Here is a 12,487-nt window from a genome sequence, read left to right on the forward strand (position 1 = left end):
CAAAATGTGCAGCTTCATGAGATACACATGCATGCCAAATATCAAGTTGTTATCTTCAATATTGCAAAAGTACTCATAAAATGAGCGATTTTGGCCACATATATTTGACGTCTGACCTTGACCTTTCACCACTCAAATTGTGCAGCTCCATGAGATACACATGCATCCCAAATATCAAGTTGCTATCTTGAATATTGAAATACTGCAAAAGTGTACATTAAATGAGCGATTTTGACCCATATATTTGACCTTTGACCTTGAAGGATGACCATGACCTTGACCTTTCACCACTCAAAATGTGCAGCTCCATGAGATACATATGCATGCTAAATACCAAGTTCCTATCTTCAATAATGCAAAAGTTATTGCAAATGTTAAAGTTGGCGCACACCAACCAACAGACCAACCAACAGACCAACAGACAGGGCAAAAACAATATGTCCCCCACTACTATAGTGAGGAACATAAAAATGGGGTCAGTTGAGAGTGTTTATCGATAATATCCAGGCACCTACATGTACTAAAGCTTTGTAGCTAGTGGTATTGATGTTACTAGGTCAATGTTAGAGGTCAGGTGATACGGGTTTATTGTATGCTTTCCAGTGATCTATAGAGAAATATCAGTGAATTAAAACTGATAATTATCATTTACACTGTTTAACTGTGAAATGACGTCATTTTTTAACGAAATGACATCATTATTCCAGCAAGATTCTCCATATAACTGCTTCACAATGTAAATAAACAGTGAAAAAAGCACAAAATAAAAAGAAAATTTGTCGGATTGGGTGGAATATCTATTTGAATTCACTTGTGATCAGTTGTTCTATGATCACTCGTGAATTAAAATGGATATTCCAAAGAATCCTTCAAATATTCTCTATGTATTTATAGTGTTCAAAGAAATCAACCCTACAAGTATCCAAGCTTTGTACAAAGTAATCTTGATGTTAGAGGAAACATGCCATTTAGTTTAGTTTAAACCTATTTATTTTTGCTTGATTGCATAGAAAGCCTAAGGCTTATTTGAAACGCTCTCGAGTCCATTTCCTGGTACTAGAACCAGTACTTGGTGTCTATGGGGGAAATCTAAGGAACGCTCCCACAACGGGGATCGAACCTGTGACCTCCCAATCGCTAGGTAACCATATCCACTACACCACTGCGACTAAACATGCCATTTCGAGATTAACTCTGCAAGATGGACAGACTGACCGGCAAACGGACTCAACCGCTATATGCTTTTTGGTATAAGAAGATGAAACAAGAGGGCCTGAAAGGCCCAAAGTCGCTCACCTGAGATAACAAGATATTATTGGGACAAATCTTCTTACCAAGTTTCATTAAGATCAGAAAATAAATGTGGCCTCTAGAGTGTTAACAAGGTTTTACTATAGCCACCTGTACGAAAATTCTATGCAAATTTTGTACAGAGTCCGTACAAAGTCTGCCCAGAATCAAGACAGAATTAATTTATTCTGTACAAAGAGGACACAGACCCAGAATCTGTGTGGAAAACTGTACAGATTTTTTAAGCAGAATTACAATGAAGCAGAATTAACTCTGTACATATTACTATACCAAACAGAATTTTTATACTTTTCATTTTTATAAGACATATTTTTAGCACTCTGCATTTTAGCAAGACAGAATTTTGATACTTGGTCAAAAATGAGGCAGAATATTGGACTTAGAAAACTTATGAAACAAAATTTCAAAATGGGACTTAGATAATTAAAAATGATATACTTCTGATACCAGTTTTTAAATGTTTATTATGGGAAACGTTTGCCATATATATAAAAACAACAATTATGTTAAGTTCAATTCATACAATAATTGCCATACATGTATGTATTACATTTCATAATATGAAAATATGTGAGTATGTAATGATAATTTACCTTTAAACACTTAGAGTACATGTAGATCTACTATGGTCATAAAATATCTTTGTGAAATAAGGGTCTTACAGTAAACTTGATTTAGGGCTAAATGCAAATTGAAAATTGTTTTTCAATCCCCCCCCCCCCCCCCCCCCCCCCCCCCTTGTCTTATGCTAACTGCTTTGCTTTAGATTGGCAGTTACGTATTTCCACTAGAATTAAATGCTTACTTTGCCTTCCTCTGACTCTATTTATGAAAATAACCATTGTAATGTCAGTGCTTGTATACACCTCTGAAACAGTTCACTTGAAAATAATCATAAACCCCTAACAAACAAATCCTGCCTGCTTGGTACTTGTAATTTGAAACTGCCGCTATCTTTTTCTGGCTTGCTGGAATGTGTATAATCTCTTCTGATTGGTTGTTTACAGATTGTGAGCCAAATTTTGAATGTGTAAACTTAGATCGATGCAGGACCTGTTAGTGTTACTGGCTTGAAATGTAGTTTCAAAGCAATGTTGGGACTTTTTAAAGTTGAAGCTTTAACAATATCCTGAAATACTTTGATGAACATTCTTCAACAATTGATTAAATGAGGAAATCAACATTTTGTGTGTTTACAAGTCTCTAAAAGAGGAATTCAGTGAGTTATGAAGTGGCCCTTTGGAAATGCTTTGAACTATTAAACAGGTTTGTATTGATTTTCTTTGCATTGTTTTCTTATAATGTTATGTTTAATTTAATGATATCATTTAACAGCAACAAAGATCTGTTTTGGCGGGTGATTTACATTTAAAATAAATGATGAAACCAATTATCTTTGCAGTAAGTTTACATAAAAGACATAAGTCAGTCAAAGGTATCTCTATATTACAAAACCAACATAGTTATAACAATCAATTTTCTAATCAGTGACCAAATGAAATGGCAATGTAACCAATACTTAGATTTATTTATGAATAACTACTCTGCCACGAAATTTAAAGCCTTTTTTTCAATTACATATTTACGAAAGCTATGATTGTTATCACTTGCATTATTAAAATTGTAATTAAAGTAGATCCCATATGATCACTTCATTCAGATTGGCTAAACAAAATAATTTTAAAATAGTAAATTGTATTTTAATTTGCTTTCAGCGATTTTCAAAAAAAATTGTGTAGCAACTTACGGGTGGCCTGACAACAACCTCAGTAGTGCAGTCACAGAGTAATGGTGCTTAAAAGGTGTGAAGCAAAAACTATATATAATGTGGTTTGTAACTAATTCAACATTGCAAATTCTCTTTTTATAAAACACTCTATGATAAAACAACTTCATATAAAAAAATGTCAAATTAATTTTATTCTGTAAAAAGCAAAATATAAAGAGAAGCAAGTGGTGAACCACGTCGCGTTATTTAAGTTGTAATTTAAGTATATCTCATATGCACGTTGCGTTATTTAAGTTGTAATTTAAGTATATCTCATATGATCATTTCATTCAGATTGACTAAACAAAATGATTTAAAAAAGTTAATTGTAATTTTTGCTTTCAGCCACTGTCAAAAAAGATTGTGTAGCAACTTTCCCCTGACAACGACCTCGGTAGTGCAGTCACAGAGTGATGGTACCTCAGGTTCTAGTTAAGGCAAAAGAAGAGCTCTAAAAGGGATTTTCATCTCAATATAATAACTGTAATTTCTTGAAACATAAACTTACTTTATTTACTGTGTTTTTTATATGATATAACAATGATACAATAATGTGTGTTGTAATTAGGGATTTATTTCTTAAAGGGATGTCATAGAGTAAATTATTTTATTTTATTGACTGTCAGTATATGTTACTTTTCTTATATATTTATATATATATAACATGTCATTATATCATTAAATAAAAATGTTTAATATTTACAGTCTATATATTTTACTTCACATTTTGATACATTATTCTGTACAGAATTTGGTGTGTACAGATTTTATTTTGCACAGAATTTCATTCTCATATTTTGGTTCTCCCGGCATTTAAATCTGGCCAGATTTTTTTCTGCCCTGAAAAAATTCTGCTTAATTTAAATAATTCGTAAAATCTGTACAGAATTCGTTCTTTGTTTATATTGAAAAAATCTATAAATAGAAATCTGGTTCAACTCATTTTAAATGGAAACCAAATATTTTCTGCATAGAATCTATACAGATTTTGTTTACTTTATTCTGTAAAAATCTGCTTGCAGTCTGCCCAAACTTTTTCGTACAGGAATATAAGGAAAAATGCCCCGCCCCCTGGCGGACATGTTTTTCAACCAACCAGCATCATTTTTGAACTCGTCCAAGATATTATTGGGATGAATCTTCTGACCAAGTTTCATGAAGATCGGACAATAAATGTGGCCTCTTGAGAGTTAACAAGATTTTACTATAGCCATATATAGCCATATCAGGAAAAATTCCCCGCCCCTTGGCAGCCATGTTTTTCAAGCAAACGTTACCATTTTCAAACTCATCCAAGATATCATTGAGAGCAATCTTCTGACCAAATTTCATGAAGATTGGACAATAAATGTGGCCTCTGGAGTGTTAATAAGGTTTTACTATAGCCATTTAAGGAAAAATGCCCCACCCCCTGGCGGCCATATTTTTCAACCAACCAGCATCATTTTCGAACTCGTCCAAGATATTATTAGGATGAACTTCTCTTCTGACCACGTTTCATGAAGATCGGACAATAAATGTGGCCTCTAGAGAGTTAACAAGATTTTTCTATAGCCATATATAGCCATATAAGGAAAAATGCCCCGCCCCATGGCGGCCATGTTTTTCAAGCAAACTTTACCATTTTTTAACTCATCCAAGATATCATTGAGAGCAATCTTCTGACCAAATTTCATGAAGATTGGACAATATATGTGGCCTCTAGAGTGTTAACAAGGTTTTACTATATATAGCCATATAAGGAAAAATGCCCCGCCCCCTGGTGGCCATGTTTTTCAACCAACAGGCATCATTTCGAACTCGTCCAAGATATCATTGGGATGAGTCTTCTGACCAAGTTTCATGAGGATCGGACAATAAATGTGGCCTCTAGAGAGTTAACAAGATTTTGCTATAGCCATATATAGCCATATAAGGAAAAATGCCCCGCCCCTTGGCAGCCATGTTTTGCAAGCAAACGTATCCATTTTCGAACTCATCCAAGATATCTTGAAACCAATCTTCTGACCAAATTTCATGAAGATTGGACAATAAATGTGGCCTCTAGAGAGTGAACAAGGCAAATGTTGACGTCGCACAACGGACAACGCACAACGGACAAAAGGCGATCACAAAAGCTCACCATGACACTTTGTGCTCAGGTGAGCTAAAAAAAACACATACATGTACCTGCCATGTAAAGGTCAGGTTATCACAAACATATATTTTTTTTATGAATAGCCAAATCGATTTAAATCATTTTCAACATCCATTAACTTTGTGAACACCAGTTTAACCCATTTATGCCTAGTGGACTCTCCCATCCTTCTAAATTGGATCAATTTATTTCCAAAATTAGGGATGTCTAGTATAATTATTTCTATATTGAGAATATTTCTTACAGAAATTCCTTTAAGCAAACAGCGAAGACCATGATGAGATGCCGCATCATGCGGCGTCTCATCTGGGTCTACGCTGATTGTCAAGGCCTTTTTTCTAGACGCTAGGCATAAATAGGTTAAAAAAATCCTGTCAAAAATATTAATCAATTTCATCTGAAGTTAAAAATCAATGTTAGCAGTTTTGTTCACTTATGGACTAAGAGTGCGTTTCACTAACAGCGTATATTTACGCAACTTTAGGTTTACGCACAGAATTTACGCCGAACGTAAATTAATGTGTACGCTGTTTACTAAAATGTGCGCAAAATTTACGCTGCGCGTAAGTGTTTTTTAGCCTGTCAAGTGCGCGCGGATGCGTAAGAACGTAATCGTCTGCAACAGAATCTACTGTAAACAATGAAGTAAAAACGAAGAAAAAGAAACCGAATTGGTAAAAAAACGAGTTTGAAACGCTCATTTCAGAGTATGAAAACAAGTTTGATGTGCTCGAGGGTGATCTGTCTGTTTCTCTCACTGGTTCGGACAAACAAAAAGCCTGGGAAAGCGTTATGGATGCGTAATTGGTTGAACATTCAAAGCCCCAGATTAATCATATCAACACAAGCATTCAAGAAACAAAACAAAATTCAGACAATAATTTAGATATAAACTTTTTAGTAACTGGTGATCAATCAGTTTTTGTGAAGCCCATTTTTTACATTAAACTGATACAATGTACAATTTAAGCATGAAGTGCTATAGCTTAATTTAAGTTACAGTATTAAATCTTAATTTGAATACATGTAGATGTATTTATTCTTAATTGTTTGTATTTTTCATTTTTGGAGCTTATAACTGGTGCTGGTGGTAAAAGTATAACATGTGATGAATTTTTGCTAGACTGAAATTGCATTTTTTAGTGTCAACAGCACCAGCTTAATTAGCCGTACTGTTGAGGAATGCAAAAAGAAAGTCAGCGACCTGAAAGTGAAGACCGGAAAGAAATGAAAGAGCCAGGGTACAATATGAGCGGGGCACGGGTGGAGGACCCCCTTCAGATGAATTAAATTCTCTAGAAAAAAGGTAATTTCCAAAGAGCTTATATATTTAGAAGACTTATGTTCGGCCTTTTTACTCGAGTGTTAAACAGAATGATTCTGTGTAGGATAACTAAAACATTACCTGTAAATTGTAGATGCTGGAACTCCTTCAATCAGAATCAGTACATGGCCTTGAAGATGGTTTAGATACCTTCAAGCCCAGTTCTTCAGGTATTGATATTGCAGCCCAACATTAATTCCATGAAATCCCACAAGAAAGGGCTGAGATTAAAAGTTGTTTCGTATGCAATTGTATATCTATAAAGATTAATGTTACTTGTTTTAAAGTGACATTTATGCAATACATATACATAGAAGTTATTATTTATAATTGTGTTTGGTTTATGATCGGTATATTGATTCATTTTTGTGGGCACTGCATGTATGAAATTAAATTTATGAAATTTAGATTTAAGCATCAATGCATGGTTTGGTTATCACATCCAAGTCTGCTGTAATTGGTCTGGTTAACACATCCAAGTCTGCTGTAATCAATGGCGCCCTCCACCTCGAACATACGCGACACCACAATATATCCAAAGGAAATATGCAGAGCAATATTGTATACGGTCACAGATACATGTAGATCGATATAGCCAGCACAATCACAATGCTGTCATGCTCTAAAAGACAAACAAACAATGTACACCGACCTTTGTTCTGACGTTCAGTGAGTGACTCCTGTCACTCAAAGGCTCACAGTCAGCATGTATTAGCTGCTCGAGGCCTATAATACCCTCTGGCGACAGACAATACCTTTCACCGATTTCCTTTTTGCTTAGATAACTTAAGGGGTCGATTCGTGCTCGAAATATTCGAGGACGAATCTCGCGTTCTGCTAACGCTTCAGCAACGGCAGCCATGACATTCCGGCGTTACGTCAATTTTTCTGATTTACGCGAAAAACATGTCTGGCGTAAATTTACAACAGAATTTACGCGCTGCGTTAAATTACGCTGTTTAGTGAAACGCGTTTTTGAGAACAACATTTGCGTATGCAAATATTTACGGAAATTTTTTTGCGTACGCAGCTTAGTGAAAGGCACTCCTAGTCAGAACTATGTATGTATTATAAGCCATGATGCATATGACAGTCAGTTTAATAATTCTTTATGTAAATAAAAACAGCCAGTGAAGAACGATGAAAAAAAAAATTAACGGATAGGAAACATCCATATGAACCGTTATCAATTTAGATATTCATTTACACAGAACCTCCACTTATCCACTTAAAGTTAATTGTATATGAAACTGCAAACTGTCGCACAAAATGATTGAGTATGTTGTACTACATCGTATTTATAGTAATATTCTCAAATAAGAGTATACGTGTGCTACATAAAACTGCATGCTCCAATATTAAATTATAAGTGTTCACATCCTTTATGTCTAGTCGTAGTAAACACATATACATGTACATGTATTAGGATATGTATTGGTTGGAGTGAATTAACCCTTCACGGTTACCACTTAGATATGTATTTTTAAACATTTGTAGTCCCATACTTATTAAATACCTTTCTTACTAAATTCAAGTTTTAAAGTCCTCATTTCCTACCCTTAGATACTGATGAGCAGCGAACAGCATAAAACGTGAACAGGCTGCGAGTTACTCGCAGACTGTTCTGGTTTTATGCTGGTTGCAAAAGCAATTTTCACTTTGCTTCTTAACTTCTTAAGGGGAAAAGGTTAAACACTTTCAAAACATTTGCCAGGGCATTTTTGATTTTAGTATTTATTCAGTTAAATTCCCAATACAAACAAGATGTATTTGTGAAACACTATGTTCCCGTATATGACGTTTGACCTTGAAGGATGACCTTGACCTTAACCCTTCACCACTCAAAATGTGCAGCTCCATAAGATACACATGCATGTCAAATATAAAATTGCTAGCTTCAATATTGCAGAAGTGACATTACATGAGCAATTTTGACCAATATATTTGACCTTGAAGGATGACCTTGACCTTTCACCACTCAAAATGTGCAGCACCATGAGATACACATGCATGCCAAATATCAAGTTGCTATCTTGAATATTGAAATATTGCAAAAGTGTACATTAAATTAGCAATTTTGACCCATATATTTGACCTTTGACCTTGAAGATGACCTTGACCTTAACCTTTCACCACTCAAAATGTGCAGCTCCATGAGATACATATGCATGCCAAATATCAGGTTGCTATCTTCAATATTGCAAAAGTCATTGCAAATGTTAAAGTTGGCGCAAACAAACCAACAGACCAGGCAAAAACAATATGTCCCCCACTACTATAGTGGGGGACATAAAAAGTGTAATAATTACTGTTATTCCCAAATCCAGTCTCCAAATTCTAAATTGTTAGTTTGACTTCTACACGTTTGTAATTTAACAGAATTATTACGTATGAAGTTGTAATGTCCATCTGATATATGTATCGAAAGTTTTTTCTGTCTTACATGTTTAATGAATAATTACTCAAAAGTTATCAATCAAGAAATAACTTTCTTACCAATTAAATATAAATTGAGGCTAACATTAACAATTTTATAGGTATAGGTCATATTTCCACAAGGTGAGAAAAAGCCCTTGTTCCAGTCAAGCAGAATGGTAATTTTAACGTTTAACATCTCAAACAAGAAATAACATTTTTTTAATATTCGAGCGAATTTCCTGACTATAATAAAATAAATGTAGACAATTTACTTATTAAATTAAAATTTAACGTTTAAGTATTGTTGTGTTCTGTTTTCACTTAAAAGTTGCATATCCACGTCATGAAATTGTTGTCATGAAGTGCACATATATTAGACCACATAATTGTGTTTGTAGACACAAACTTTATTACATTTGATCAAATCATATGCGTCCTCATTTGGCTTATTATGAATTTATTACTTTGTAATCAAAACATATTGGTATCTTGATATTTGATTACGACGCGGGATTTTATCCACACATTCAAATTACATCTGCGACATGAAAAAATTGTCTTACGGCATGTGCGGCCAGCGTAGCTCAAGCCCAGCCTGTGCACTTACAAAGTCTGGTCATTGTATATACAGTATTTCTTTTGATCTTGCAGTCAAGGATAACCCATGAAAGTGCAAGCACTTATTTCCAATGGGGTCCTTTGTTTTTTGCTGAAGAGACAGCAAGCAGAAGAGACAGTATTGAGATACAAGGAATCCGTGTGCGATACCCTAGCTCTTTACGAGTAGATCCCTTGGTTCTTTTATGTGCTCAGTGTATAGCACCGATACACGCGAGAATTACCTGGGTTTCATACCAGTACATCTCTAGTTGGGTGGGAAACACTTGAAGCATTTCTGAAATTTCCAGTGCCCCGGCCAGGAATTGAACCGGGGACCTCTGGAATGGTAGTCCGGTGTGTTGCCACTCGACTACCGCACCACCCAATATGGTCATGGGCTAAGCTTTCTGCTCTAAAAAAGCACGCAAGGTTTCGTGGTATGTCCTGAGTATCCTGCTCAGTATGCATATCCTGACAATACTGCACAGATGCGCAAGCTTGACTGGAGCTACGTTGGCTTTCGCATTACGCAGATCTTTAAAAATCTCACTCCTCCAAAACAAAAATCTTCAAACATTCTATTATGTAAAGTTGGAAAACAAAATTAATTCTAGAATGGACTGTTTCAGCTTCATTTGCTTGGTTTTTACCATGCAAATGTCAGTGGTCATAAAAACAACAATTAAAGCCATAAATTATAGAGTTATCAATTAAAAATAGATGGACCATTACTCATGCACCGCATGGGCAAACCCCCTTTGCTCATGCACCGTATGGGCAAACTCCCTTTGCTCATGCACCGTATGGGTAAACACCCTTTGCTCATAAACATACGACGCATGAGCAAAGGGGTTTTGCCCATGCGGTGCATGAGCAAAGGGGGCTTGCCCATACGATGCTGAAACAGTCCATTCTAGAATTAATGTTGCATTCCAACTTTACATAATAGACTGTCTTCATATTATTGCTTATAGTTGCTTTATTCAGAGACAATACTGAAATCTTTGGTTAAATTCAGACAGTGCAAAATGGAATATGTTAACTGCACACATACATATACATAGACAATCAGGTTATTGTACATGACTCTTTTGGAAAAGAAGTACTGCACATACCTTTGCAAAAATATTCACAATTTAATTAATTAAGCAACAAAATTAATAACAGTTCAGTCACTATTTTTAAATACTTTACTTTAAGTTAACTGAAGAACAAGAACTAAAGAACCAAATAACTGCAAAACAAGATTTGTTCAGCAGCACACATTTAATACATGAGAGCTCTCACAGACTGGTAAATCTATGAACATTCATATTTCATTACATTTTTAACAGCTCAATCTCCGAAATGCTGAAAGTTGCCAATAAATGGCATTTGTCTTTTTTTATATATATAATTTGTGTGTGTGTGCATTTTAACATGTTCTTGAAAGATAATTTCATTCTTAAATGCTGAGCCAAGTGTCAAAGATGGGGGGGGGGGGGGGGGGGGGGATTACACCGTCGCAACAATTTCTGTAGTGCGATATGCTCTCTTTTTGGCAGCGTCTGGATGATCTCTAACATTGATGTGATGGCAAGTGTACCAATTAACACTGTTTTGTCAGATGTCATAACTATGGGAACATTATATATGGAGACGTTTCTTGCGGTATATAATACAGCGTATCACGGCAATGTCTTCATAACTATGAAGCTATGAAGCATAAGGCAACAACGCCGGATCGATTTTTTGGTCCGTCCACAAAAAACACAAGAGTCAGACAATGTGCCAAAGTTTTTGAGTCTAAGGTAAGAGTTTTTTTAAATGTATTTTTAAATGTATTATAACCCGTTTATTGCGCTAAGTTTATTCTGTATGTTATATGACTGTTTAACTCTAAAACATTGAAATAAAAGAACAAAAAGATTGCGTGTAAATTTATTAAAAAATTTCTTCATACTGATAGTATAATAAATAAAGCCCATAAAATGATATATGCCTGTTCCGCTCTGTATACCACTTGTAGATATTAATTTCATTGCCATTATTGAACTTTATCAAACATTTTGTACTGTACTTTTTTCAGGTTTTGCATATGAACTAATAACATTCACATTTTATCACACTTTATATAAGCTCTGATAAAAAAAATGGTTTATAATATTTAAATATTGATCAGACCAACAGTATTAATGTATGTTTTGAAATAAAATGTTTGCGTAGATAATTCAACTGAATTATACATTTCTAAATACTCTCTCTTTTTTATTTTCAGATCTCATCATGAAGATGTCTGTAAGAGTCCACCTATCAACTCAAGTGTGGTTAAAGCTGCCACCCCCCTACCAATTGGAGCCACAGTGTTTTTGTTATTTGTTGTACTGTTGAATGTCAATAACAATTTTAAACAAGAACACCGCATAACGGTTGCCACGCTCGGCTGTGAAAGCTTGTCAGAATTTTTTTTTTTTTTTTTAGAGGTCACAGTGACCTTGACCTTTGATCTAGTGACCCAAAATGGGTGTGGCGTGTAGAACTCATCAAGGTGCATCTACATATGAAGTTTCAAAGTTGTAGGTGGAAGCACTTTGATTTTAGAGGCAATGTTAAGGTTTTTGTTTAAGTTTTATATTAGAGGTCACAGTGACCTTGACCTTTGACCTAGTGACCCAAAAATGGGTGTGGCATGTAGAACTCATCAAGGTGCAACTACATATGAAGTTTCAAAGTTGTAGGTGGAAGCACTTTGATTTTAGAGCCTATGTTAAAGTTTGATATTAGAGGTCACAGTGACCTTGACCTTTGACCTAGTGACCCAAAAATGGGTGTGGCGCGTAGAACTCATCAAAGTGCATCTACATATGAAGTTTCAATGTTGTAGGTGGAAGCACTTTGATTTTAGAGCCAATGTTAAGGTTTTAGCACGACGCCTACGGCGGACGTCGGA

At 35.1% G+C, this 12,487-nt stretch overlaps 1 protein-coding gene and 1 long non-coding RNA gene across 2 annotated transcripts in view; one reads left to right on the forward strand and one right to left on the reverse strand.

Annotated features, from left to right (window-relative positions):
- LOC127856886 (uncharacterized) overlaps positions 1-12,487 on the reverse strand; it is a 129,169-nt gene that overhangs the window by 103,240 nt on the left and 13,442 nt on the right. The gene's annotated exons all lie outside the window — the stretch shown is intronic.
- Positions 2,346-3,660, forward strand: LOC127857359 (uncharacterized). The gene is made up of 3 exons (XR_008038379.1): positions 2,346-2,577; positions 3,027-3,113; positions 3,425-3,660. It is a non-coding gene; the product is annotated as an uncharacterized LOC127857359 (long non-coding RNA).

Source organism: Dreissena polymorpha, chromosome 1 (assembly GCF_020536995.1).
Source record: "Dreissena polymorpha isolate Duluth1 chromosome 1, UMN_Dpol_1.0, whole genome shotgun sequence".
Classification (NCBI taxonomy): domain Eukaryota; kingdom Metazoa; phylum Mollusca; class Bivalvia; order Myida; family Dreissenidae; genus Dreissena; species Dreissena polymorpha.